Consider the following 7,117-nt stretch of genomic DNA (forward strand, 5'->3'; position numbering starts at 1 on the left):
TATTAACCTTGCTACATGCTCTGCCCTGACAAAACCATTTCCAGGCTCATGTCCCCTCTCTCCTCCAACACAGGTCTAGGCTAGGTGGCCTTTCTCACATGTTCATAACGTCTCTGAGCCACCCAAGAAAACCCACTTGCAAGTACCCTAAGGACCCCTTCTCTCCTCCAACAGTTAGACACAAACTCTGTATACTCAGCTTCCATGGCTTTTTCCTGAACATAAAAGGTTCAAGGGGAAGAAACCCCAAAGTAAATGTTACATGTATTCCTGTGTGGGGCGCGGGTACAGTGTTTTGGCCAGGTTCAAGCCTCGGACTAACGAAAGGACAGGGTCCTCTCATTGCCACGTGCAAGTCCCAGCTGGAGGGCAGGGCCCTCCCAGCACAATTATAGCTAACAGCTATAGTTGTAAGCTTGAACCTATGGTCCGAACACGTGGCCCCACATGCCTTGTGCTAGAGTTCAGGTGCATGTAGTTGAGGAGGGTTGGAACTCACGAGAATGCTGTAAACAACTTGATCACGCCCCTACTTTGCCTCATAACATCTGCTATAAAATAAAGACACGGCTTGTGGACGCTGGCTCCTCATCAGGAAGCAGCATCCCACCGAGACCCAGCTTTCATTCTCTTGTCTGTCTTTTCTCAATCCTTTCACCCCCTGTCTCCGCCCGCCCCCCCTCCCACCACCACCACCACCACCACCACCACACTCAGGATCACCTTTGGCCGTAACATTCCTGTCTTTTTCTGTCACATCTGAACACAGCTTTGGCCACTTGAACACCTTCAGGCCTGGAGAGGAAGGAGGGACCCCATGATGAAGGGAGGATCTGGCCCCAGATTAAAGCATCTGTGTGGTGGGAAGCAGACATCACTGCAGGGTGGGAATAGCACAGCTGGTGTGCATGGGCAGGTGTGAAGCTGATGTACACGCATGCATACACCTGAACGTATGTATGTACATGCACTTCCCCCACCTCATTCCCTGTTTCTGGGCCAGAAGCTAGATTGGATCAGAAGCCACAAACCTGGGTTTTAGTCCCACTCTCCCCACTGATATGCTGAGGGCATTGGGCAAGTCCTTCACCTATGCAGACCCCAGGGAGTTGGACCAGCTGAGGTCCATGTTCCCCCACCCCCCACCCCCCCAACCTGGCCCCCTCCAATAGCCCATGGATCTGTGACTGAGCAGCAGAACAGACTACTTATGACTAGACTCTTTTCATGATCTTGAGAGTCCTGAGCTGGTAGGATCCATCAGGGCCCCGTAGGGAAGACAAAGATTATTCAGCTGAAACCAAAATGACGACCTACCTCAAGGGTCTCTCTCCTAAGAACCTGCAAGGAAAGTAGTTCTGGAGAACACAATGGAGTTGATTTTTGCCGGCGAGTCACCAGAAAGGAGAATTTTCTGCATCCTATGTGAACCACTATGGAAGATCTACTGCTCCATCTGAAGAATTGAAAGCACCATCGCACGCTCTGAGCCCAGACAGATCTTGCCTTCTGATCGCTGGTTAAGAACTTCCATTCATTATAGTGCTCAATGAACATGCACGTTTTCCCATTACCCTTTTCATTAAAAAAAATCATTTTTTAAGCAGACATGCTATTCTCCTTGAACTCTTCACCAAGGTTAATTCGATATCCATCTAGGAGTTGCCCCTAACTTATCGTTAACCCATGAGTGGAAACAATAAAAAATATTGAAAGGCAAAGGCTATTTAGATGGGAGGTATTTCTGTAAAATCCCCTGGGGTTGGGAGGTGGGGGTGGGGCGGGGGGGTGGGGACCAGTGGATCTGACAGTAGCTCTGTTGGTGTTTTCAGATTAACAGGTTTGGCAAGGAGGTTTTGTTAGCGGCAGTTAATCAGCAAATCCCATTACTTAATGAGGTTATCACTCTTAGCAAAAGCTGCAAATGACAGTTACTTTCTCTCCAGGCTGAAGATAACATCCTTAAAACTTAGCATCTACAAGTAGAATCTTATTAGCAGAAAACGGGTAAACAGAAGCACATTGAAGATGCCATTTGTGTGCAACTCAGACTGATGTTTTTAATCCCCAAAATCTGCAATCATGTCAGCCTGCCACTCGTCTTCTCCCCCGTGGCTTGGTGCTGGCGTGGACTGTGAATGAGGAAGGGGTAGGAAGACGCTCCTTTGTTCACCACCAGCTGCAGGAGACACTCTCCTGTCCACCGAGAGCAAATTCATAAGCTTGCAAAAGCCTCGCTCAGTCACCCCCCACCTCAGGTGCATCTCCCGTCAACCTAGAAGGCGACTGTCCCGTGATTAAGTGATTCAGGAGAGCCACTTTCTTTCAACAAAGCCACCTCCATTAACCCCAATGACTCTCACTACGCATCTCATCACAGGGTCCTCAGAGCAGCCTGTGAACTATGCCTCCCTGACCTCTCACCTCTCCCGACGCCACCCCTTTGCTCCTGCTGGTGTTTAAATCCCACAGCCTCATCTGCCAAACTTCCCCTTCCTGAGTTCATACCTCTTCACTCTCCCCTTTTCCGTGGGGCCCGAGAACCTCAGGGAAGAACCAGGTGGCGTCAGCCTTGATCTCCTACCAAGACAGCAGTGTCATGTCCCCGGTGGAAGGGGAGGTGGTGTAATGGTGAGCGCAAAATGCAGCAGATGAGAAAGGCTGTGGGGGCCCCTCAGACACGGGATGAGGAAAGCTGTTCCCTGCGTGCAGAACACCGCGCAGGGAGGAAGTGTGTGGGAGCCAGGAGAACATTCTGTGCAGTGTCTGGTCAGCATCACCTCCAGTGTCTGAGCACCAGCCCTCCGCTCACAGACGGAGGCCCAGCAGACCACGGCTCCACTTGCCAGTTCAGCTGTTTTGTTTTGTTTGTTTGTTTTTCCTTTTAGCTCAAAAAGCTCAGGAAGGGATGAAATTGAGAATTTTTCTGGTGCGTGGTGTTGTGTGTATGCACCGAGTCTCTCTGCCTCGTTCCAGTGGTCATGACATTTTCCCTCCCTCCCTCTCTTCCCCTCTCTTCCACCCCTCTCGCCCACCCCTCCCACACATCCTCCGGGGCCCCAGCATGTCTTCGAGCTGCATATAATTTCCCCAGGAAGGACTATGCTTTCTGGCTGAATCATTCTTCATACATTTCCAGTCAAACACTCCCCTTTCGGTTGCACCTCTGCATCCTTCCCCACTTGGCTCTCGAAGCACTTCTTCTTGGTGTTTTATTTCCTCCTCTTGCTCCTCCACCCCCAACCCGGTGAGAACACCTCTGTGCGTGTCTCACAGCCTTACATTTTCCACCAGCAAACACACTTCCAGGGCCTTGGTGACTTGTGAAAATTCCTTCCAAACGTGTCTCCTGGAAACAGGATGGCAGATGAAAGATTTCTTCATTAAAATTAGGCTCTTTAAAGACTCATTCAGTAAGAGCTCTGAGCATCCCCAATAGGCCTCTGGCTGCATGGAGCTGGGGAAGGGGCCAGAAGGAGGCCTGGGCCTCCGGGAAGGCGGGGCCCAAGCACCGGGGTTTCTATCCCCCTCTTGCTGACACAGAATCCCTCCCCCGGGCAGGGAGGTGTGGGGCCCGATGGGTCATTGCCTCCCTTCCTACCCCTTGCTCACACTGTGACTGCTGCTTGACTGGCTCCTGCATGAGGTGGCTGGAGGCCCTCATGACCCGCTGTTCTCGGGGAGTGGGATATGATTTATGACTTGAGGAGCTGGTCAAGGCTCTGGATGTAATTCCAAGCTGTGATTTCTCATTCGGGCTCCTCCTGTTTGGTTATGCAGCTGGGCGGGGTCCACTCTACAAGGCAGCTTTCGAGACATGAGCCAGTTCCCAGCTGGGGGTTTCACTGGACCAGCAGAGTGCAATCGGAGCTGGGAGGAAACTCCGGGCAGGGCCTTAGGAAACTCGGGGCCTGGGAAAGAGGTTGTCTGACTCCTGCTGGAAGCAGGAGGGTGGGAAGGAGGCACCCAACTTGTTCCTCTTCTGAGCCAGGCTCACACTAGGTGCGTCATGCACAGCAAACATCTCACTGACTCCTCAAATGCCCCTGCTCTGGGGGCACGCGGAGGGCAAGGCGGGTACGTGGAGGATGGGCTCAGGCACGTTACTGGGGCAAACTGGAACACCTGAGGGGCTGTCCGGCCTGTGGTGCCTCCATGACCACGAAGGCCTGGTGACCGGTCTTGTGATTAGGCCTCTGCCCTCAGCAGGAACCAGCTCCCACAGGCCTGTCCTCAGCCTAGGCAGCCTCTTTCTACTTCTTTTTGGAACTTGGGATATGAGCCTCTAAAAACTTAATGAGATACACAGCACAAAACTAGGCAGAGACTTTATCCTTTGCCACCTGGCCCACTGAAGGCAACCAAAAATAAAACACTTTCTCAGCATGTGCACGAGGTCATTCCTGCACATCCTATTGGCCAAAGAAGCCACAGGCCCAGCTCAGATTCAAGGGAGGGGAAATAGGCCTCTGGGAGGAGAAGGATAGACAGACAGCAGCAATGGCAGGGATCATTGATGCTGTCTTCATACCCTACTTCGAGCATTGCCACCTGATGCCTGCAAGCAGGCCCTTGGTCCACGGCAATGGTGGAGGGGGCAGCAGCCAACTGGATCCTGACAGACGGAGCAGCACAAATTGTAGTTAAAAATCCAAGGCAACTGTGTGGCTCTGGGTGGCTAGTACAATGTGACAATCTATAATAATAAAAGGGTAATATGCTCATTAGACGAGACGTCATTCCGGACGTCCTTCTGGATGAAGCTGTGGCCAGAGGGAAGCCCGGGTCCCGGGTGCCAGAGGGAAGCCAGTGCCAGCAGCCGGGGGAGGGAAGGCCTAATCTTGCACGAATTTCATGCATTGGGCCTCTAGTGTCTAATAAAGTTTAAGATGTGCCTATACTACAACATAAAAATTCCACTTCTAGAAATTCTCACAGGTGTTTACAAGAAAATGAGCCAAATATATTCATGGTAGCGTTGTTTAAAATAGCAAAACATTGGAACAACCTAAAAGTCTATCAATAAGGGAATGGATAAATGAATTCTCTTATTTATTTAGTGGAATACTATACAGTAAGTAAAATAGCATAGATTTATCTTCATGCATAAATGCCAGGAAGACCCCCAGACGGTTTGGTTCAGTGGATAAAGTATTGACTTGTGGACTGAAGGGTCCCAGGTTCGAGTCTGGTAAAGGGAACATGCCGAGGTTGTGGGCTTAATCCCCAGTAGGGGGCATACGGAGGCAGCCAATCAATGATTCTCTCTCAACACTGATGTTTCTATCTCTTTCTCCCTCTCTATTTCTTTCTAAAATCAATAAAAATACATTTTTAAAAAACCAATAAATTCCAGAAAGATAAAAGAGAAATACATATTGATATGATTGTGCAAATCTTAAAAAACACAAAATGATATCTTATATAAGGGTTTAAGTATGCAAAGGTAGGTAGAAAAATAGAAACACACGTACAGGAAAGATACTCTCAACTTCAGGAAAGTGATTATCTCGAGGAGAGAGGGAGAGGATGGGGGTGGTTATCAAAAACCTGCAGCACTGTGTTTATTGAAACAAAGGGGATCTGAGTAAACATAAAAATGCTAACTTTTGTTATACGTGGGCCTTAGATTCACAGACTTTTGTACCATTTTCTATACTTATATATTTGAAATATGTCATAATAAACAAAAACAAATCTTTTAAAAAGGCACCAAGAGACCTCAATTCTAGAATGGATTTAGCTTTGAAGGTTGCTCTTTGATAGAATGAAGTCTGGGAGATACACACCAAAATGTAAATGGTGTTTATCTCCAGGTGATGGTATTTTAGATTATGTTTATTTCCTTAATTCTTACTGCATTTTTAAATATTTTATTATTTTTTAATATCAGGAAAAAATTAAGATATTTTTGAAAAATATTTTCTTTGGTCCTAGATGAATAATTCAACTTTAAATATATTTTTTATTGATTTCAGAGAGGAAAGGAGAGGTGGAGAGAGAGATGGAAACATCAATGATGAGAGAGAATTATTGATTGGCCACCTCCTGCATGCCCCCTATTGGGGATTAAGCCCACCACCTGGGCATGTGCCCTGACCAGGAATAGAACTGTGACCATCTGGTGCTTAGGACAATGCTCAAATCCACTAAGTCACACTGGCGGGGCATAAATCACTCAACTTTAAAGTAACATTATGCATCACAAGAAAAAATAAACAGAAATCATCGTTTTGTTAATTGGACATCTGTCTTGGCCTTTGTTATTTTCCATCACTCTTCTGCACATGACACGTACAATGGGACAGTAAACCCAGCTGTACATCAGCATGCCTGGATCATGGTGGTGGGGAAGCAGGGATATTATGTGCCAGACAAGGCTCTCCCTCGCTGCAGAGGGGCCCTCCCACCCCACTCCTTTAATTAAATCAGTCTTGGCAACAAGGGCCACCTGAGGGAGGACCCTCTTTAAGATATCATCCTCTTCTGAGCACAATCCAAGTGTACACACACTTCACACGTGTGCTGACTTGCAGTGCCACCACCCATCATGTGACTTGTTCATTACTCTCATGGACCAGGCTCTGACGTTTCTTTATCATAACTGGGCTTGGGTCTCTATCAGGGGCGCCACCTACTTCCTGCCCACCAGTGAATGACCACAGCTTGTTTGAACCGTCACTACTAACTGTCACATTGACTGCAATTAAGATTTGTAAACTGAGAACACAGAAGCAGCATGAATACCCTCAGTCCTGACTTCATTCAGCTGATTTCACCACGAATGAGTCAAGAAATACAATCCAAAGTAGCTTAAGGAAAAATGGGGAGTTACTTCTCCATTTTTCTAAGTGGAATGGACAGGGGTGGATGCAGGGGCTCAAAGCACATCAGCAGGACCACTTCTCAGTTTGCCGTCTCAGCTTCTTCCTTTGCGTCCATCTCCTTCTGTTTTTCTTCAAGACATTCCCTCTGGGAGAAGGGGGTGTAGAACATAGGAAAGGGAAACTGACAGTAGGCAGTTCCAGACTCACATCCTTCCAGCCCAGGAACTAAGAGGAAAGAAAGGGAGATTTACCAATACCACCAGCACCTTGAATCTCATGGAAGGATTCTA

Source organism: Myotis myotis, unplaced genomic scaffold (assembly GCF_014108235.1).
Source record: "Myotis myotis isolate mMyoMyo1 unplaced genomic scaffold, mMyoMyo1.p scaffold_m19_p_7, whole genome shotgun sequence".
NCBI classification, from domain to species: domain Eukaryota; kingdom Metazoa; phylum Chordata; class Mammalia; order Chiroptera; family Vespertilionidae; genus Myotis; species Myotis myotis.